General features: G+C 38.4%; 1 protein-coding gene across 1 annotated transcript in view; it reads right to left on the reverse strand.

Annotated features, from left to right (window-relative positions):
* The window catches only part of sgcd (sarcoglycan, delta (dystrophin-associated glycoprotein)), a 471,411-nt gene that overhangs the window by 265,022 nt on the left and 182,848 nt on the right, over window positions 1-23,541 (reverse strand). The window contains exon 3 of the mRNA XM_055017413.1: window positions 15,859-15,920. The gene's annotated coding sequence lies outside the window, so the exon portion shown is untranslated. The remainder of the gene's footprint in view (window positions 1-15,858; window positions 15,921-23,541) is intronic.

Raw genomic sequence — 23,541 nt, forward strand, 5'->3', positions numbered from 1 at the left:
TTGTTTTGTTGGAAAATTCTGCAGAATTTCACCATTTATAAGCCAGAAACTGCAAAAAACAGGAAGAACTGTCAGATTTTCATACAGTTCTTCAACTAATTATGTGACGTGTGGTTTTGTCAATAAATTTAACTAAATGTGTGTAAAAATGAATATGTAATTAAAATCACTTTATTCTACAACTCATTCAAGAAAAGTGCCAAAAACAAAGTGTTTGCAAAAAACAGATCTTGAAAAAAACAAAATAATTCTGCTTTTCTTGATGCAACTGAGAAGTTCTGACTTACTCAACAAAATACATCTAAGTTACACTATAAATTATGAAATAAAATGTTAATTTGCTGTTAAAAGACTGCTGTCTGTCTAAATTAGAATTGTTAAACCGATTACAGTTCAGATTCAGCCCTAAAGCCTCTAAACTCCTAAAATCTTTTGTTGGAAGTTTCTGCAAAATTCCACCATTTATCAGCCAGAATCATGCGTCACATGTGGTTTTGTCAGTAAATTTAACCAAACATGAGCTCAAAATCTATTTCATTAAAATCCCTTCATTCTGTATGTCTCATTTATAAAATTTGGCAACAACAAACTGTTTGCAATAAACAAATTCTGTAAAAAACTGTAAAAAATTCTACATTTCCTGGTGCAACGAAAAAGCTTTGATTTATTCTGGTACAATGAACAGCCATGTGACAAAAATTCAGGGACCTTTTAAGCTGAACTGGGATGAACTGCAGGCTGTGCTTACAAAAAGCAGATAGAAGATGGAGTATGGAAAAAGATCAAATAAACGCAGGAGGTGTGATTTTATGATAAAGTATGTAAAGCATTCATTGGTTTGTCCAGTAGCTGTGGACTCTTGGAAGAACGTCAATTCTGTTGTTGTTTTTTTAAATCAAATAAGCAAAGAAATAAAATTGATTTTTTTTTTTTTTTTTTAATAAAGTAAAAAATTCTGGGATTGCAACTGTGTGATTCTGTACTGTATTTTTTACTTCTTTCTACTTCTAGTCGTGGTTGTTTTGTTTCCATAGAGGTACAGGACTTTATGTTGCAGAGAAAATGACACAAAAAGTCAGAAAAATGATATAAAATGATGCAAAAATGATGGTTAAATGAAAATAATGAAGTGAATGTGTGGGTTTTTATGGACCTGGCTGGACTTCCTCCTCCTTCTGCATCGTCTCTTTCCTTCGCTGCTTCATTTCCAGTCGACTGTGATTCGTCACCTTTCTCTCGGTTTCTTTTTGTCCTTCTAATCTCCTGTCAGACGTCGACTCGACCGCTGAGGAGAGTCGACGACGGTCTGGTAAATCCTCGGCCGACTTCCCGCTGCATTCACCTTCTCTAATCTACTGACAAAAGGAATGAGGCGGTGAGCTGCAGCCTTGTGGGAAAGGTCAAACCGCTAACTAATCTCAGCTCGGTAAAGAAAAAGTGTCATTGCTCTTGTGTCTGGAGGTCACTGTACTCCGCTGAGCGACCTCAACGTTTTGTGTAGCAATTAATTAGCGTGACGGCGGCCGGCACATATGATCATCATGAGGCCTCATGGGAGGAAGGTTCCTGCAGCCGAAGGGACGGGGAACATCTGAAAATGCTTCTCTTTCAACGATGGGCTGGGCAGATGGAGTCGGCTGCTTATTTTTAACAACATTTCTGCTTTAGAGACACAGAAGAAGTGATGAGAAGAAGACTTTGAAAAGCATCTTCAGCATCAGTCGTCCATTTTATACCAGAAAGTTCATATTAGACCAGTTTTAAAGTCTCTGCACTGGTCACCTGTTGCTTTTAGAACTGATTTTAAGATCCTTTTATTGGGTTATGAAGCTCTTTACAGTCTTTATGTATACATTTGCTTTTATCCAACAAACCCTTGAGAACCTTAGAGTGGATATTTTAACAATAAATATTTTATTTTGTTTATTTATTTTATTCTGTTTTATAATTGCATGTGGTTTTCTTCCTCAGTCTTTGTGTTTTTGAGTCCCTTGTTAATAATATGATGTTGGAGGTTGTTGGTGTTGTTTTATTCCATTTTTATTCCTTTCATCTTGGTATGAAAAGTGTTAAATAAATCACCTCGGATCGATTGATACAATCCTTTAAATAAGAAAAAAAAAACAGTCACTCGTATATTCTGTAGATTTTTTCAATATTGCATTTTCTATATTTTTTAAGCTTATTTCCCTTTATTTTTTAAATATTTAAGTTTAATTTATTTTACCTTCACTTTATACCCTAATATTCTATGCTGTCTTATTGTTTACCCCTTTATTGAACATCCATGCTGCTGCAACAACTTAATTTCATAAATTCATAATTTAATAAAGTCATCTAAGTTGAAGTCAATCCTATTTCTAAAAAAGCTGTGATACTGTGTAAATAATGCAAACTAAAGCAGAATGCAATGACTTGCAAATCACTGAAAATTGTCAATGTATTGTTTTATTTTGTAAAGATCCCTGTTTGTTGTGCTTTTACTTCCTCCCATTGTCTCTGTTTCCCTCCTCTTTGATCGTCCTGATTAGTTCTTTCTGTATAAATAGTCCTGCTTTCTGTCTTTTGCCAGATCGTGTTTGTTTCCTTCCTGTTTGCTACCTTTATGTTCATCAGCTTGATTCTTCTCCTCACTCCTCTGGTTTCTGTTTCTGTTCTCTTTTATGTACTTTTCTTTGAATTACCATCTTTTATAAGGATGTATTTTCCCCTGGATCACCAGCTGCCTTTTGTTCCTTCACCTGTACCATCCCAGAAAGTTTCTCTATTAAAGTCTAGCTTTTCTTTGGGTCTTTTCCTCACAAAAACAAATTGAAAGTGAGAAATATATGCTTGTTTTAACAATTAGGCACAAAGGCACCGAAGGACTGAAAAAATTGTGTAACAGAAATAAAGGAAAGAACAACATCTGTTGAAACTTCTAATAACTGATTAATGTGAAGTAAAAATTAGTCACTTTGTCACCACTGAGGTGGTCCCTCAGCTGTTAGTCTATGACATCCCTAATGCTGGTGTGTCTGCCAACTGCTGTCACCCTAAAATCAAGTGTAGGTACCAGTTCACCCCAAATTACTCTACAAGATGTCAGCCTTGACCCATGATTCTCCTAAGCTGAGGATGCAGACCTGTTGATGCTTTCTCTCTTCCTAATACGACCCTGACACAGACAGACGATAACATAGGAGTGGAAGACAACCGTTTGTCAGGGAAACAAGGTTATATTGTGGTAATTCTTGTCCAGATGGAGTCGGAACTTCCATAGTTGGAGTGTAACATAGACATGGCACGCCTTCCATAAGTACCCAAGACCAGAGAGACTCCTGAGAACTGATGCTGCCAGTGCTCACATCACTGTGTTGCTCACTGTATCATCTCTCCTGATACCAGTACACCTTATTCTCAACAGAAGTCATCTGAGTCTCCAGAGTGTCTCTGAGTTTGCCTCCTGATTCCACTTTCGACATCGCAGAATTCCCTAACAAATAGTTCAACTGGCAACAGGTCAGCAGCATGACTTGGTGTAAAAAGAGCTTAATGAGAGTCTTCAGAAGTAAAAATGAAGAGAAGTTCACTATTCTGTGGGATCAAATAGTGGTGCAAATGCAATATATCTAAGGATTTCATTGTCTGAAGTACATAATAACATGAAAACTGTCAAAGAACCAGAAGAACCCTCAGCAGGTTGAACACTAACACTGAAATGACGTCCAGCTTCTGGCCCTCAGGCTGCACTGCTGTAAGGATTCTGTAGTGGAAATCACTGCATGAGCTCAGAAGCACAGTCAGAGAAATAAAACAAGATCCAGAAGCATCGCTGCTGCCTCCTCATTTAAGATGGACTGAGGCAAAGTTCACAACTGTCTGAAATTCTGTTTGGAAATCACGGCTGAAGACAAGAGGAACCATACAGCCTGCTATCAACACGCAGTTCAAACCCAGCATCTGTAAGGGCTTGGACTTCGGTAGGCTGCACATCTGTAGAAACACCATTAATGCTGCATGATATATATATATATATATATATATATATATATATATATATATATATATATATATATATATATATATATATATATATATATATATATATATATATTTCACATCTCTCTATTGATATTTTGTTGTCATTTTATGTCTTTGTGTTTTTATATATATATATGTGTGTGTGTGTGTGTGTGTATACACACACACACACACACACATATATATATAAAAAAACACAAAGACATAAAATGACAACAAAATATCAATAGAGACATGTGAAATGGCCCCCAAAAGACACAAAATGATCTGAAAATGACACAATTTAGACACAAAACAACCAAAAGAGACACAAAAAGACCACAAAGCCACACAACATGATCAAAAATAGACACAATATGACACAAATGATCTGAAAAGGACAAAATTTAGACACAAAAAAACAGGAAACACAAAAATGACCACATTTACACACAAAACTATCACAAATAGACACAAAAAGACCACAAAGCCACACAAAATGACCAAAAACAGACACAAAATGATCTAAAAATGACAAAACTTAGACACAAAACAACCAAAAGGGACACAAAATGACCAAAAACAGAGATAAAATGACACAAAATGATCTGAAAAGGACAAGATTTAGACACAAAGCAACCAAAAGAAACACAAAAATGACCACATTTACACACGAAACAACCACAAATAGACACAAAAAGACAACAAAGCCACATGAAATGACCAAGAAAAGACACAAAATGACACAAAATGATCAGAAAAAGACCCAATTTACACACAAAGCACCCACAAAGGGACAAAATGACAAGAAAAAGATGCAAATGACCACAAATAGATGCTGCTAAACTACATTCTGCATGTATTCCAGCAGTAAAAGAGCTGCTGAGCTGGCCTTTCTGCAGTCTGGACCTGTAACCATCCATCCATCTACTTTCTTCTACCTATCCAGAATCAGACTCAGTGCCAGGAGACCAAACAAATCATTCCAGATGTCACACTGCAGCTCTCCTTGAGGATCTCAAGGTGTTCCAGATGGAATTTATAATCCCTGCAGGAGGTTCTGGGTCTGTCCAGGGTGTCTTCCCAGTTGGACATGCAAAGAAAAGCATCCAGAAGGATTCCTCATCAGGTAACTTGGCTTCCTGTATCCACAACCTCATTCTTTTAAGTCCCATGACCAAAGGTGAGTCATTGTTGTGAACAGGTTCCTCACATTTGGACCCGACAGTTCCTAACAACTGAGCAGCAGCTGAAGTTTATTTTTTACATCTCTTTGGAACAGATATAAGTCCTACATTCTCTGACATGGTTTATAGATGTTGCTCTTTTTAAATCTTCTCTTCATTGGCTTCCAAAAAGCTTACATACATCTATAAAAGGACAACAAAGCTGAACAGAAACAGACAAGGACGAGTCAAACTGCTTCTCTAAACTGTAAAAAGAGAATGAATGGCAGATGATGCTGGAATATGCATCCATGTGTAGCCTGATTTACATGTGAAATAGATAAATAATGTATATGTTGGGGCACAGCATATCTGTTTATGCATAAATAACCTGCTAGAGAAGCAGATTGTTGGGGTTACAGAGCTACTGAACAGGGAACTAACAGCTGTTTTCAGCACCATGGACAGCGACATCGACGTTCTCTCAGCTGTTCTCCGTCTGTTTAGAAAGAAGAACACAAGACTTCCAACTTGTAACCTACAAGAACAATCATTTCCTGTGGAAGTAATTGTTGATTTATCTCCCCTGGGAATAAACCAGCTGTCAAGTCAGATTAACTCCACATTTTGTTTTAAACCTCAAAATCCAGCGAAAAGTTAGTTATTTTTCAAAATTTGCCAAAATTACACAAATTGTCAAAATGTGAAGCTGCATAAACAGCTAAAAACATCGTATTTTGAACTTTCCTACAGTCTTTGAACTATTCATCCGTGATATGCCATTATGTAGGAACGCCAAGCCAAATCCAAGCATAAAATTGTAATATCTTTTCCAAAATTACTTTATTCTTGTTAAAAGAAAAAGACAAAAATGAACCGTTTGCACCACCTAGATTGTGTAAAAATCCCCAAATTCTGCACTCAATATCGCTACCAATAAACTATTACTGACTCAACTGCAACTGACAGCCACATGACAAAAAAATCAAGGATTTTAGGCTGAACTGCAGGCAGTGCAGAGAGGGGACGAGTATGGAAACTAATTAAAATGCAAATTGTAAAATATCTACTGTGTGTAGAGATGCTGATTTAAAGTATTGGTATTGATTTCCAATTTTTGTAAAAAGTTTCTTTTTTTTCTTTTATTTGATGTATTGTATTTCAACTTTTTAGATTTTATTGTGCAGAAAAGACATCATCTATTCATGGTTGCTCTGTTTGCATAGAGGTTTAGAACTTTATATCGCAGTGAAAATGAGCAAACAGTGAGTAAAAATGTGACAAACAGAAGCTTCCTGGAGTTCAGGGAGTTAAGATAAAAGTCTTAAAAATTTTGGGACTAATTTTCTTTGGGATATTTGATTTTTCTGTGTTTATTTTCTCATAATGCACAGATTATCGTGTGGAATTCCACTCAGAATGAAGAACTGATTTTGATTTTGGTAAAAACTTCAAGCATTGCAGGGTTTTATTACGATTATGCAGAAATGAATCCACCTCCTGCATTTTTATTTTCAATTATTCAGAGTTTTCTGTCCATATAACAGCAGCACATCTTTGTCTTTGGTCCTGTTGTCTCAGGAACATTTCCCTGCGTCCCCCTGCGTCCTGGATGAGCATCTTATTTCTTTTTTTTTCCAACGCTGCCCTCCCTTCTCTCGCCATATTTCATTTTTCGCTCTCCCCTGTTCTTGCTCTCAGCTCTCTGCCTTCCTCCCTGTATTGTTGGCACTGCTAACGGGCTTTTCGGAGTGGCCTTCAGAAGCAGCTGGATCGCCGCCGGGAGCCTTTGGAGACCTGCCAGGCCATCATATGCCCCTCTCCACTTTATCCTCCTCCGGCTGCCATCTCTGCTTCTCCTCCTCTACACATTTTAATCTCTTTTCTTTTTTTCTTCTCCTACGCCACCATTCATCCATCCTCCTCCTCCTCCTCCTCGCTTTTCTTACTTTACTTTCCTGCATCTCCCCTCTGACTCCCATCTCTTCATCTCTGCTCGTTTCCTCTGGAATCTGCAGTAAAATCGCAGCTCAATCCTTCTCGCGCATTACACTGTCAAAAATAAAATTGTTTTCATGAAGCTAAACTATAATACTGTCTACTTACGACTTCATAACTTTCATGACATTTCTGTCCTTCTTGGAAACACATCTTCCCCGTGGGAGGGAAAGTTTTTGTCGTGTTCATGAGGACTCCATTTATTTATTCTCTTTGTTAGCTTCTTCTCTTCTCCACTCACTCATTCTGTCTCATATTTCTTTCTTTTTCTTCACTGTGGTTTCTTCTGTTCTCTGTCCTGGGGTCAGTTTTAGATTAAAGTCACAACTTTTCAGCCTCAACCACCTCTAAAGTCACAAAAACAAAATGTTCCATCAAACTCCTCTCTTTAAAGATTGAAATTGTTAAATTGGAATCTAGCCGTCTATTTTCTTGTGCATAACCTGAGTTGGGTTGCAGTGGCAGCAGGCTAAGTCAGGAAATCCTGGTGTTCCTCTCCTTAGTTTCATTTTCCAGCTCCTCCTGGTGCATCCTGAGGTGTTCCCAGGCCAGATGAGATATAGAATTCCTCCATTAAGTTCTAGGTCTACCCTGAAGTCTCCTCTTAACCCAGAAAACTTCAAAAGTAAGGTGCCCAGGAGGTATCATACCGACAGACTGAAGCTCTGATCATGCTTTAATAGAGCTACATCGGTCTCCTACTCAGTCGGGTGCATGTTTTTATTTATTTAGTACGATTAGTGCTATGAGATGAAATGAATTTAAAAGGAAACAGCAGCTAGTTACAGATCAGAGGTGTGTTGAGGACAGTGTGTGAACTCAGCACGGGGTATCTGGAGAAATTAGGACAATTTACTAAAGAAATCAAAGCTCCTCCAAAGTCCAGCAGCGATGACTTCAATTCCTACTCTGTTAATGATGAATTATAAAGGCGTGGAACTCAGAGAATCTCCCCTTACAGTCTCTCCTTTTACAAAACATCTGTTTTAAGTAGCACTTTTTTTGTGGCTTATGTACAGTTGGTGCATTTTCAGTGCAGACATTCAACTTAGACTTTCGAGGATTTGGGTGGATGATGAATTTAACATCATGCGTACCCTTACAGATGTGGAAAGCATGAGTGGGCAATGATAGCTCAATGGTGGAGGCTCTGGACTACTGATCAGAAGAGCTCTTGAGCAAGATTAACTCTACCTGATTCAGGAGCACCTAATCATGGCTGACCCTGTGTTTTGACCCCTATTGGGTTATGCAAAAACAGAATTCCAGAATGCTGTAAGGCGTTTTTGACAAATAAAGGCAGTTTCTTCTGCTTTTTAAGGTAACAGTTTCTTTTGGATGTCCGAGCTCCAGACCTTCTGTAAGGCTAAACCCAGAAACTGCATGATGGAAACTCCTTTTGGTCACTTGCAGAAGTCTCATTTGATGACCAGAGGGGGCAAAAAAAACATAACGACTGCATTCAACATGACAAAAGTAATTTGCGCAAAAGAATCTATGTAAAAATGCATCTTGAGCATTTCCTATTTCAGTGACAGAATTATTACACAAATATTGGTCAAATTGTCAAAAAAGAACACAGTTTAAGGAGGTCATCCCTCACATTGTGATTTTACTGGCACCCCAGATTCTTCCTCTTCTGATCCACAGAAACCATTTGGGTTCAGGCCATTTGGGTTCTGTAAAGCATCTTGAGACAATCTGAATTGAAATTGGCGCCATATAAATAACATTTAATTGAAATGAATAGAAATTTGCTGATGAAGTGGCAAAAAATCTACCAAGGTCAACTTGAAACAGCCGAAAAAATTAAAAAGAGCAGAAAAGTCTCCAAAATAACCCTCTTGAGTCAGACAGAATCTGGTGCAAAAAGGTTTAAATCCGTGAAGAGGCTGCAATTGAACAAACCGATCTTCTCTTGGATTGTTTTTATTCATTTTGGGACTCTTCCTGGAACTACTCTCCTTTTTCTTCTTGAAATTCTATACTTGGACTGGAATTATGGGCGCCAACTCCGTCTCTGATGGGAACTCTCTTCTGACTGTGACACCAATTTGCAGGTGTTTCAGTCCAAATTTCTACTACAATGAGCAGCTTTATCACACAGATCCTTCAACTGCCTCTACAGTTGGAACAAACATTGAGAGCTTTGTCTTCTGGATCAGCTGCCTCGTTGCCACAACAGTCCAATATAACGCCTGCATTATTGACGATGCTGAACTAATCGATCGTCCGTCTAGTGCTCCATTTTCCAATCACTCAAGATCTAAGACCCTGAAACTCCTTCACTATGGCAGCAGCTCATCACTAACCTGGAGGGAGCAGTTCACTGATTCCCAACAGAGAACCAATAAATCTCATCTTCTGTGGTTCACATTTGGCTGCAAACAATGTGCACTAAAGATCACGGTTTGAAGTGAACAGAACATCATCATCTGCAAAAAGCCGAAACATGGCTCTAAGGTTCCCAAATGTCTTCCATAAATATCACAACCAACACCAGGGATCAGGGGCAGCTACAGTACAGTCCAACTCCTACTGGGAATGTGTTGGTGCCAAAAATACAAACCTGATGCCAACATTCTCTGCATCCTGTAGGCTGTCTTACAAAACTTCACTTGCCAGTGCTACTGAAAATAATGTTTAAAAAAATCTAAAACTGTGGACTGTTATTTGTTTCTCAATGAACAGAAACGCAGAGAACATTTAAAGATCTTAAGCATGAAATAAATTATCCAGATTTACGCAAAGGTTTGCTGCAACTTCAAAAACAGAAGAAAATTTATCATTCAGCTGTGATTTTAGAATAAATTGTTGCTGTAATGTCTTTTTGATTAAAGACGCTTTCAACTGGCGCATAATTTACCACTGATGATGGACAATAAATGTGTCTTTTGTGGCTCTGGAGGGACTTTATCAAGATGAAAAGATATTAAAATTACACATCAGAGGAAGGATTTTGAACTGGATGCTTGAATCATAAAGTGGTTGCAAGTTTAGGATATTTGGGAGTTTGAAAATAATTGGAATTTCATGTTGTTGCTTCATTGCAACAACTAAATGTCATTTCAATGTATGTTTATGGTGGAAAACTGAACAATGATGGTCAAAATTATCTATGTGGACATACAATTTTAGAAAATGTTCCTGTTTTTAAAAAATACAGCTGTCTGTCACCATTCATGTCAACTTTCTGCATTGTTTTTCTAAATTAGCAACTAGATATGTTTCTGATTTAACAAATAAAAGGGTTAAAACTTTGTTTACTCAGACTTTTTTGCTGTCTTACATTCTAAAATCATCTAAAATATGTGTGGTGGGTTGAACTTGATGCTGAATGCAGCCATCGGCTCCACTGGTGGAAACACTGACAGGAACCGGAGTGCTGAGTGTTTGCTTCTTCACATTCTGTTTTTTTTTTTTTTAAGGTGTTTCCATGTTGACAGAATGTCATGAAACATCCCCCCAAACTTGTTTACTCCAGGTAGTGAGTGGAAAGAGAAGAAAAAAAAACGTTGCATCAACCTGCAACTTATGCAGAAGATTTTTGGCAGCTTGTCTTTTGTTGTGCAGTCGGTGCTCCGATGTGTGTTTCCTAATGCAACATCTGGTAATCAGTGACCTCAGGCAGACATGCAATCTGTCAGTCAGCGTCTTGTCTTGAAGGTTTTCTTCTTTTTGCCAGATTCCCTCATGAGCGTTTCTGTCTTTCCTGTCTCTTCCACCTTCCACAAACATGTCTTTTCGTTTAAATTGTGCACTTTCTCCCTCCACACTCGGCCGACTCTGCCGTCACGATTTACTGCAGCTCTCCAATGAGTCATTAGCATGCTAACATCACGCACTCGCGCCCGTAATAGTTTTCAGTTCTTCTACAAATTTTTTTGAGATGCCTCTAAGCGAAGCACTTAATCCCAAAGTGTTAAAAAATGCATATTCACTGTCAGGATGGAAGTGTGGAAACTGATGAAATATGGAGAAGGTTTCTGCTGGAGAACAATAATAATAATAAAAAAGGAAGAAGAAGCTCAGACAACCTCCTGGAAGAATAAAGCAAAACAAAGACAGAAACATGGAAGCTCCAGGGCATGTGCACACTCATGCACAAACATAAAGACATGAACATGCAAGGTGAACATTAAATCTACGGGGGGGTTGTCAGTATTTGCATCCTTGGATGGACTCATGTTTCCAAGTTTTGGGTGAAATGTATTCATAGTCGCTGCAAGCTGAAACATGAATTATGATAATTTAAACACCTGACTTGCTTTACAAATGCTCTGCATGAATCTCCAAACTCTGCATGTTTGTCAAAGAACCACCGTTGTTTTAAATCAGGTTATGCAACAACAAAGGTTTTTTTAACATTAAATTGAAAATTCTCCCACAGGAGATCAGAGTTCACGTCTCAGGTGAGACCATTATTCTTAGAGTTAAGTTTGGCTTCCAGTATGGGGCTTTGGGTTAAAATACGACATTTTCATAACATGTTTAAAGCTTCTGTGCCAGTTTTTTTTGGCCCAGCTAATGTAGTATATGTAATATATGATTATTTGGCTAAAAAGAAGCAGCAGTGAAGCAATAAAATGAAATAAATGGCAAAGACATGTTGATTAGAAACATGAATCCCTGAAAATATAATTGAGAATGCTATTGAACTGTATAAAAATGTAATTTTAGAAAGACAGAGTTGCACAGGGAGTCAAAAATGGATTGAACATCTTGTCTAAAGTCAACATCTTTCCAATTTGAACTGATTTTACTGGTTGTACATTTTGTGATGCATCACAAACAAATTTAAAATGGGAGAAACTGTTTTTCTCAAAATGTACTTGAAAATCCAGTTTACTTCATTTTAAATGGATGCAGAAAACAAATTAGAACTACCGTTGTTTTATTTTTTGTTACTGTAGATTGTCTCATTTTAGCATGTTAAAGCACAAAAGTGGGATTCTCTGAAATTTGAGATTCAAAAAAAAAATGGCAGTTTTTGCCTGTAATTTTTAAAAAAGGCAACTTTTGCTTGCAAGGCCTTCAAGTCCACCTCAAATAGTTGAGTAAACCATCAAAACTCATCTCACACACTTGTATTTTAAAAGATTACAGCCTTTTTGCCTTAAAATGTACTCAATGCAACTAGATTATGAACTCGCTGCAGCTCGAGCACACCAGCTCACCTTCAACTAGGCTCCGATACTATAAAAGTACACAATGGGACGTTGTACTGGACTAATCCAGCCATATGTGTTTCAGTATTAGTCCAAAGCTCACAGTGGCGGTTAAAATTTGATGCCTGTTGCAGTGAACTGAGCCAACGCTGACCCGAGCCTCTGGACTCTGAAATAATCCAACTGAACCAGATGAATTAGCCGCTAAAAATGCCAAATACAAGCATGCTGTGGTGGAAACCTCTCCCTTCCATGTTGCTTTCTGTTTGAATTTAAAATCTGCTGCCAGGAAAATGAGTCCAACATATGAGTCGACACGTCCAGCGACATGCCGGCTCCTGTCATCATTGTTGGCGTTGCCTCTCCGCTCACTTCCGTTTGATTTCACGTTTTTTCTGTTTCCTCGCTTTAGGAAACACCTGTGAAATCAGCCTCTCCCCGCTGCAGCGACACAACAATGTGTGCCAGAACACAGCTGACTGCTTTGTGCCTTTTGTATTTATTTGCACCAGTAAAAAGAGGCGCCTGGATCCCATCACAACCCCGACAGCAGCTGCCTTTGTAGGCTCCAATTCTGCAGAGGCGCCCTCGCTTTTACGTTCCACTTCACTGAAACACTCAGTACTGCACTCTGCTGCTGCACCCATCTGTGCAAAACTACTCTCAAGTACTTCGAAGGAGATTCGGATTTTTGTAAGCATACACCGGTTTAGTAATGTTATTGTAGAGTTTTGGCTTGTTTTGCATCCAAAAATGTACTGTTTTAACATCTCAACGAATCTTTTTACCTTCAAAACAGCATAAAAAGACAATAAACAAAGGTTTGCACTTCATATAATGGCTGCAGTCGCGTATTAAAAGGTCATTCAGTTATTTTAGTGCAATTTTCTGCTGCAAATCATCTCTCTGGAGCTGCTTTCTGTCTCTGTTCTTTATATCTCGACAAATTTGCACCTTTTTTATTTTAAACTTTACAACATTTTCTCTCCACTGTTGCAGCTTAATTCTTTCCAGTTTTGTTTCTGCTTTTGTTTTCTGTTCATAAAATCTCTGGAAACACGTAATTTTTTTAAATAACACCCATCATTGTGCTGAGCGGCTCGTCTCACATCAACTACAAAACACCATAAAAATAAAACTAAAAAACTGATGTTAACTTTAATAGCTGAGACCACATTGTAAAAATAATTATCTAAGTTACTTTTTTCAATTAAAATATGATGTGTTTGTTTACTGAACTCTAAATTAACACTCTTCCTGCAGTATATTTTGATGGTGCTTGATCTTGCGCTCTATTAAGTGGAAATGATGGTTCAGTGCAAATAAACCACAAGTAATTCAATAAAACTTAAAAACTGACATGAAGTCTTACGTATTAACAGGTAAATGATATTTTAGAGCTGAAAAAGAGGCTTAGTGTGAAAAATGTGCTTCTCACTACACTTCTGATTATGAAAAAGTAGCAGCAAATGTGAGAAGATGGAGAAGTGTTCTTTCATCAACCCCAAATAATAAATTAAATTCCAGGTGTGGGGTGTTTTCATTGAGCCTGCATCATTTTGGATAAAAAAAAAACAAGACGCCAAATGCAGCAGCAGTTCACAATAATGGTAGTTTTTCAACAGCTTCTGTTCATGAAGCCTCGGGGCTGCTAAACCCTCGAAAGTCATTTAAATATGAATAGAAATACAAATCAGTGAAAACGCCACAGAACAGCGTCAAAGTTTCAATTATTTCCACATTATTGAGACAAAAGGTGCTTTTTCAGCAAAGAAGGAACAGATTCTATCAAGTTAAACGCAGTTGAAACAGAAAAAAAAAAAACAAATATGTATTAATCCGCAGCAGAAAATAGTCCCAGACAAAAACACTATTTCTTCCTGTTTGCAATGTTAGCTAAAGAAGCTGAGACGTCAAAGTTTTTCCTTCCTGCAGCTAAAATTCTGCAGAATAAAAGTGATACTACTTCCAGGACACAAAATGACAGCTGATTCAGTTCATCAGTGTGTCACTATTGCCAAAAATTAAACTAAATCTTAGTGAAACTGATGCAGATTTACAACTTTAGCAAAAATTTATACACTCAAGTTCAAGGTTGAGTTTATGGAACTATAACAATAAATGAAATTAAAATGTGTTAAGGTTTTAAATGGGAAAGGATCAGTGCTCTCCAGTGTTTTGTTGAGCCATCTATCCGCCCAAATGTTCTCCTGACAGACTACAGAAATGTCACTTCCTCCTCAGTAAATGTTGAAATTAAAGATGCTATCACAATTAAAGCTAACTGCAAGCTTCATCCACAAATGATCTGTGTTTTAAGGTAACTTCAGTAAAGATTAAAGACTAAAAAATGATTGTACAGTTCATTGTAAGAAACGTCGTAGTATCATAATTGGGAAAAACCTGGCTAAAAACAACACAATATAAAAGAGGTTGAAATAATCACACTCAGAGATGCTAACAAAGAGAGCCACATAAAGTAGGATCAATTTATGCCTAAATAAATAACACATTTTATTCAACACACTCAGGATAGATAAAGCAGAGTCACAAACACCATCCTGTTACCAGAAATACACAACTTGGGCAGCAAATACATATTAATCCGCAGCAGAAATACACTATTTCCTCCTGTTAGCAATGTTAGCTAAAGAAGCTAAGATCAGAAAGTTTTTCCTTCTCTGCAGCAGAATTTATGTAGAATATTCCTTTAGAATAAAGTTTGAATGCAGGATTTTAACTTGGAAAAAAAGTAAAAAACACCATCTGCTGCCAGAAATACACAACTTTAGCACCAAATATATATTAATCCGCAGCAGAACATAGTCCCAGACAAACGCCCTTTCCTCCTGTTAGCAACGTTAGCTAAAGAGGCTGAAACCTTCAGGTTTTTCTTTCTGTGTAGCTGAAGTTATGTAGAATATCCCTTTAGAATAAAGTCTGAATGCTGGATTTTAACTTGCAAAAAAAGAACAAAACACCATCCTGCTGTCAGAAATACTTGAGCACCAAATATATATTAATCCGCAGCAGAAAATGGTCCCAGATAAAAACAGTTTCCTCCTGTCAGCAACATTAGCTAAATAAGCTGAGACCTCAAAGTTTTTCCTTCTATGCAGCTAAAATTATGTTGAATATCCCTTTAGAATAAAATTAGAATGCAGAAACACCATCCTACTGCCACAAATACACAACTTTAGCAGCAATAATGTATTAATTCGCAGCAGAAAATAGTCCCAAGCAAATAACACTATTTGTTTCTATCAACAATGTTAGCTAAAGAAGCTAAAACCTCAAAGCTCTTCCTTCTGTGCAGCTGTAATTATGGAGAATATTCCTTTAGAATAGAGGATGAACGCAGGATTTTAACTTGCAAAAAAAGAGGAAAGTTAAACGGTTTTGTTGCTACTTTCTGGTGAGTTTCTTGCAGCGCTGTCATCACACTGAGCAGTTTCACCTGAGCAGCCATGCAGCACTGGAACAAACACACACATGAACCGACAAACATGCACAGATTAACTTACCTCAGTGTATGAGTGTGCTGATTCGGAGGTTCTGACAGGGTCCACGGGATTTCTCTAATCACCTGAGAGGAGGAGGCAGAAAGATACGGTCAGCATGTGAAGGATGGGCCGACTCTAAGCTCATCATCTCCTCCCAGGCCCCATAATGTTATTTCCCAAGCTCCTCCAATTAGGCGGCGCTGATGTGGGATCAGATCTCACACAGTCATCGCTTTCATTACAGCGAGAGGAAAGAAAAGCAGAACTGAGAAGAACCGAGGTTCAGCAGAATTCCTCAGAAATCCTCCACAAAATGAAGCTCTTGCTGGAACCCTGGAGGTCGTTTCAACCCTCAAAGCTCTCATTTCTGCTCCATTCTGCTGCGTGTTGTTTAGGTTTCATTTTAAATCCACACAGCAGCTGGAAACAGCCGGAATATTAAAAACTGTAAAACCACTTTATCACCTGCACCGACTTCTGTTGAAGAAGCCACATTTGCTAAACAAACTATCAGTAAACAAACTTCATGTTTTTATAGAAGCACAGCAAAACTTCAGCATAAGTTTAACTGGTATCTAAAAGAAGTCATGAAAATAAACTTATAGTGTAAAATATAACACAACAGGTGAGTCTTTTTGCATATTGTATCAATAAGAGAATAAAAGTCATTGCTTTTCTTTAAAAGTCAGTTGAGATTTTCAGTGTGTATGAACTACACTGCCCGTCCAAAAAAAAAAAAAAAGTCACACTCTCTACTAATTCGTTGGACCGCCTTTAGCTCTGAGAACAACACATTCACCGTGGCATCGTTTCGATAAGCTTCTGTAATGTCACAGCATTGATTTCTGTCCAGAGCTGGATTAATTTTCTACCAAGATCTTATATTGATGGTGGGAGAGTCGGACAAAGTCTTCTCCAGAACATCCCAAAGATCCTCAGTGGAGTTGAGGTCTGGACTCTGTGGAGGACAATCCATCTCATCCCTGATCCACTCATTCTCAGTGTGAACCCATGAATCCTGGCATCGTAATCATGGAACATGCCCGTGTCATCAGGGAAGAAAAACTCCATTGATAGAAAGATCTGGTCATTCAGTATCTTCAGGTAGTCAGCTGACCTCATTCTTTGGGAACATAACGTTGCTGAACCTGACCAACCCCAGATCATAACCATAACCCCCACAGGCTGGTAGATACTAGCCATGATGAATGCATCACTTCATCTGCCTCTCTTCTTACCCTGATGCCCCCATCACTCTGGAACAGGGTAAATCTGGACTCATCAGACCACATGACCTTCTTCCATTGCTACCTAGCGAACTGAATCCTTTTTTTTCTGATTAGCCTAAAAAATGTAGGATTTGTCTTTTCTGGTGTTCTCACAAACAAGGAAATGCCTCCTTGATAGATTTGTGTGATTGATAACAATCTAAATACCTAAGGTGCATGAAAGTTTTGCACAAAACTGCACTTTTAGCCACAAAATCTGCCACATATCTAACGTTTTTAATAAATGCAGCATACAATGTGAGCATGTAGAGACACTGAGCGCTGCATAAACATTTTCCATCAACAGAACCCAGATCTGCTGCTGCTGCTGTTGACCTTGGCGACACACCTGGATCGAGTCCTTTAATGGTTCCCTTTCAGGTCGGGGCATAAAAACACCATCGGAGGAATTAGCAGCTCAGCAGAGTGGAGCCATGCAGCATATGGAGGTTTTAAAAATGTGGACGAATCAGCAGCTTTTTACTCAGGAAAAAGCAGAGACTTACAGAGGGTGAAACGGATTTACGGCGGTCGGAGTATTTGCATACGTGACCATGTGTGATGAGAGTCGAAGCTCCACAAACTTCATAATCTCTCACATGTACGGCCACACGACTGCTGCTGTCATGCTTCTTATATCACCACATATTTACTGACATACACTGGAAAAAGTCTGTTGGGTTTACATGAAAATGTTAAACATATTAAACAATTTCTTATGAAACAAACAGAACTTATTTATGTTAATTAAAATATTTTCTTTAATGTTAAGTATAAGCAATTACCCCATGTTAATTAAAATTTCTTATATGTTCTGCATCTTTAATTTTTCTTTCATAAACTCCACACAGTTTTGTTCTGTTAAATCTACCTAGTTAAGTTATGAATCATCTCTGTAATTTGTGCGTACATTTGATCCATCTTAATCTCTTCTCCACAGCATTTATCATAAGATCTTACAAAACAAGGCACAAACAAAAGGAAGTATTTTTTTTAACACCAGCTGGATTTTATTAGAGTAAAACAACAGTTTTCACCCTCTATATGGGCTGTTTAAATACACTTTCACTGTTGCTAATTAAACCTAAAATTATCAAAAACATCTTTAATTTCTACTTTGATGAAGTTATTTGTCAAATGTTTCCATGCAATCTGGAGAAACAGCAGCCTCCATGGTATGAATTCTAATTAATTCAAGATAAATCTTTATTTAAAGTTACAATAAAACTGCATCACACCACAAACAACTCCTGTGTGGAAGCTCAACACTAATTAAGAACCAATTAAGAAGAAAACAGTGATTTAACCTTCATGTCAGTCACTGCAGAGTGATTCACCAACAAAACTTACAGTCCAAGAAGCCTCAAAAGATCTGAAAAAAAGTCTTTCTGTCACGGGGGGCGAGGAGTCAGAGAACCCAGGCGCAGACGCAGATAGTGGCCGACAGGAGGTTCAAGGGAAAAGGGTTTTATTTTAACAAAACAGGAACTAAATCAGGCACAGAACTCACCAACACAAAGATTACAAAAACATAAGTCTGCAAAACAAACTAAACTAAGAGGGATACTCACAAAAATGGGGAAACTGAACGGAAGGGGAAAACAGAGTCCAAAGCTGAGTCCAAAAGCTGAGTCCAAAGCTGAGTCCAAAAAGCAGAGTCCAGGTGGGAACAGAGTCCATGAATGCATGTGGGTTACTGAAACTCAGAGGGCAACAGAATCTAAGAAGGGAATGTGAATCTATGATCCAGCAGGGAATGAAAGAATGGGCAGGGCTTAAAAAGGTGCAGGTGAGGTGGAGAACAGGTGAATGGTGTGAACTGATTGCTGCAGCTGAAACTCATTGAAGCAATCAGCAAACAGAGTGCAGGCAGGAGAAGCAGGTGAAGCAGGAGGGAGAGAGACAGGGAGAGAGAGAGAGACACATGAGGGTGAGAGACAGGGAGAGAGAGAGACATGAGGGAGAGAGACAGGGAGAGAGAGAGAGACATGAGGGAGAGAGACAGGGAGAGAGAGAGACACATGAGGGAGAGGTGACAGACAGAGCCAAAGAGACAGGACAAAACAGAAACAGATCAGGACCCAAGGGAGAAAGAAGGAAAATTGGGGAAAAGGAGGAAGAAAGCAAGAGGCTGGAGCAGGATCATGACATTTTCACACACTTATTTTCTTCAGGTTTGACGATTTTAACTTCCTCCTCTCTGAATATAAACACGTCTCATTACTCCAGTCCCCAGTTCTCTCCACTAATCCTGTTCATTTTAGATGTAATTTTAAGACTTTATTGATCATTTTTCACCAATGATTGTTGCTTTTCCTCACTGTGGTCTGATTTTCAACTAATATACATAAAGTCCTTCACTTCTCTCTATGGAAACAGAACAACCATAACTAGAAGTAAAGAGAACTTAGAAATGTCTTCTGACATGGTTAAAATGTCAGAAAATATGAAAAGTAACAAAAATTGTCAATTTTTCCAAGTGTCCACAGGTTTAACCAATACAGGAAAAAAATAGAGAAAAAATATGTTTTAGTTTTTCTCCATACTTATCTACTGTATACGCACTGCTTGCAGTTCAACCGAAAAGTCAATGAATTTTTGTTATGTGACTGTTGGATGCAGCTGAGCCACTCATTGTTTCCCTGTTTGGCCAAGAAGTGAAGAATTTTTGCTTTTTTACAGAACTGGACCAGAGTGAACATTTTATTTTTGGCAAATGTTTAAATGAGTTGATGAAATATCAGAATTTCAAGCTTTGATTTGGTTCATTTTCTCCATTAAAGTGTCACAGACGAGTAGTTTAAATTCAGTCTGGCAAACAATTCTTTCAGTTTTTTAAATTTCTCTCTCTGATTAATGGTTTATCTTTAGAAATCTGCCTTTTCAACAATAAAAAGACACCATGCCTCTCTATTAATTAGTCTCCTATCTGCTCTGGAGCCTGTAGTTCTGGACTCTTGGCTAGAAAATAGTGCAGAATTCGTGCAAACTGTTAATATTTGGCATTTAAAAAAAAAAAAGAAACAAGTAGAATTACTGTGATAATATATTATGATTTTAAGTCTATATTTTGGTAATTTGTGCATGTGACTATTTATTATTTAAGGATCATTGGAAGGGTGAAAACCTGATAGTTTGTTCTGGTTTTACTGCTTTTGGCTTCAAAAATGGTGTCATTTTGGTGATTTTTGAAAAGAACATCCCTTGCAAACCCACTTGGTACTGGCCACATCTGGTTCTGGGCCATTATTTTTGGCAAATTTTTACATGAAATTTACTATTTAAGGTGAAAACCTGATAGTTTGTTGTGATTTTACAGCTTTTGGCTTCATTTAATGGTTTAATTTTGCTGATTTTTAAACGGTAACATCCCTTTCAAACCCACTTGTGTGTTTGGGGTTTAGAGTTAATCCACAGCTGGTTCTGGTTCTCATCTACAGAGCACAAATGTTGACCTGATATGAGCCAGTTTGAATCCTTAGATCCTCAGGTGAGAAGTGTCTGGCTCTAAAATCAAACCTTAAATCTAAATGTGACTTTACCATCAGATCACCTCAGCTTTGAAATGATCTGCCTCAGGTGACTCCTTCTAAATCAATTCTTAAAACCCATTTTTATAGGTTTGCATTCTCATGATGTCATTTGTATTGACTGCTGAACTGTTTTATTGCCGACATATTGCACTTTGTTTATCTGCGTCTTTTGCTTTCTCGTTTTACCTTTGTCTTTATTTCTCTTTTATTTTGAAAGGCTGTGTTTGACCGTCTGCCTTCTGCTGCTTTAATGTTGCCTTCTGGGCGTCCTGCTTTGGAAAAACTAGTCTTTAAAAGTTTTTAATTGCAGATTCTAAAAATTTCTTGGAGTCATTAGAGGAACCAGCCACCTTCTCACTTGTCATTCTCGTGGCGACTCGGCGACTGGGCTGCAGCCTCCGCCTTAATTTAATTAGATCGCCATGTTTTGAGAAAACAGCATCGGTTCCCCACATGTCCCCGGCGGCCGACACTCTCACCGATGTCACTTCTGTTAATCATTCCCTTTCTATTCTACGTGGGGAGCAGCAGAACACAGCACCCATTACACACACCGCCGCCCAATTAGAGCAGGAATGTGAATTAATGAGCAGGTCGGGGCGGGTTAATGAAGGGTGGCGCCGATCTGCTGAGGACTGAAATTAAAAACTGTATCCTCCGTCCGACTAAAGTTTGACTCAGGCAGCTTCCTCGATCCGACTCCGTGTTTGTGCCGTTGGAATCATAATGCATCGCCAAGAAGGGTGTCAGGTTTTATAGCTGCCTCCCGAACACGACTTTATTTCCACTCTTTCATGCAAAAAAAGATGAAATAAGCTTGTTACAGAAAGAGGAAGCAAAGAGGAAAGATTGAGCAAGAAATGCTCGGAATAATCACCAGATTTTATGGAAGCAATCGTGATACTTCAGTTTAGGGAGGAAACTATCACTGCTTTGAAATAATTTAATCTTGCAAAAAAATGGTGAAAACTGCTTTTTTTGTCACTTCATCATCAACCCAGAGGTCAGTAGATGCTGCTACAATACAGGCCTCAAAGTGCACGACAACTTAACTACACTGCGCAAAAGAAAAACACTTTTTTTTGCTGTCTGGTTCTGTTTTGCCAGATACTAACAATGGGAGACACCTGCACTATAACCTCAGTAGCTTTTCTTTAAAAACATCCACATGTCCGTGTTTTTGTGCATTAAAGGAGAAGGTATACTGCCACCTGACACTGTGTATCGCTAAAAGTCCAGCTGAGAAGTTTGGCAAATGTTTAATATCTGCAAATATGAGGTCCCTTAGTGCAGATTCTAACAATAATACACTGCCCAAAAAAAATGTCACACACTCTAATATTTTGTTGGACGACCTTTAGCTCTGAGAACGATAGACGCTCACCATGGCATCGTTTCAATAAGCTTCTGCAATGTCACAGCATTTATTTCTGTCCAGAGTTGCATTTATTTTCTGCCAAGATCTTATAATGATGATGGGAGAGTCGGACAAAGTCTTCTCCAGAACATCCCAAAGATTCCCAGTAGGCATGAGGTCTGGACTCTGTGGAGGACAATCCATCTCATCCCTGATCCACTCATTCTCACTGTGAGCCCATGAATCCTGGCATCATCATCATGGAACATGTCCATGTCATCAGGGAAGTAATACTCCATTGATGGAAAGACCTGGTCATTCAGTATCTTCAGGTAATCAGCTGACCTCATTCTTTGGGAACATAACGTTGCTGAACCTGACCAACCCCAGATCATAACCCTAAACCCCACAGGCTGGTAGGAACTAGCCATGATGAGTCCATCACTTCATCTGCCTCTCTTCTTACCCTGATGCCCCCATCACTCTGGAACAGGGTAAATCTGGACTCATCAGACCACATGACTGATCACATTTCTTCCTGTAAGATGATGGCTCTCCACTATCCTTCATGTTTTAATGATGCAATGTTTGGTTCTTAACCTGATTTTAGTAGTTTTGTAGATCTCCTGAGTTGTTTTCTTTGTTTGATGCAGGCCAATAATTTTTAAGCTTCTGAGACAGATCAACATCCTTTCCATGACCACAGGATATGTCTTCAAACATGGTTGTTTCAGAAATGAGAAGCTCCTCCCTGCATCAGCTGGAGTTAAAGAGGTTGTTGCAGCTGAAATATATTAATCACTGCAGAAATTATCCCATGGAAGGATCTTATCTGTTGGTTTAGTTAAATCCAGGTGGTGACTTTCTTTTGTACAGGCAGTGTATAAGGTCTCTTAATGCTGATTCTAGCAATAATAATATGGTGTGTCTGAGTGTTTTTAGAGATGCATTCGAGTGTAATGTTGGTTATGGGTCAAATATAGTTTAGGAAACTGATTATTGAATGACAAACAGCTGCAAAGCTAACAAGCTAAAAGACAAAATGCTTCCTGGGGGAGATTCTGCTGGCTTTAGTCACAAGAGGGAACCTAAATAAAAAGGAAAAGCTTGACTCTTTGGGGAAAATGAAGGAAGAAGCAGCAAAAAACCGACTCTGAAAGTTTGAAGTCTTGCAAATATGCTGAGAAATGAACTGCTGCAAACTAGTCGAGCTGCACCGAACCACCGGAGGAGGCGATCGCGTCGATACGAGCACATGAAAGGACGTCATCACTTCTGTCTTTATATATTTACACTTTACAGTCTCTCTGGTGGAGGAGAAATGAAGGAACGAACAGGAACAAAAATGAAAGAATGAAAAGAAATACAGTGTTTTATTTCCACTTCGCTTCCACCTTGTTTTCTCTTCTGTTCATCTCATTCTACCTTCGATTCACCGGCACATTTTTCACTGCCTCTCAATATTTTACGCCTGTTTTCTTGATCTGCACCTTTTTTCCCTCCATTCTCTGTTTCTAGGTCACTATCTCTCCATCCATCCAGATTA

This window comes from Amphiprion ocellaris, chromosome 14, assembly GCF_022539595.1.
Source record: "Amphiprion ocellaris isolate individual 3 ecotype Okinawa chromosome 14, ASM2253959v1, whole genome shotgun sequence".
In the NCBI taxonomy this organism is placed as follows: Eukaryota; Metazoa; Chordata; class Actinopteri; family Pomacentridae; genus Amphiprion; species Amphiprion ocellaris.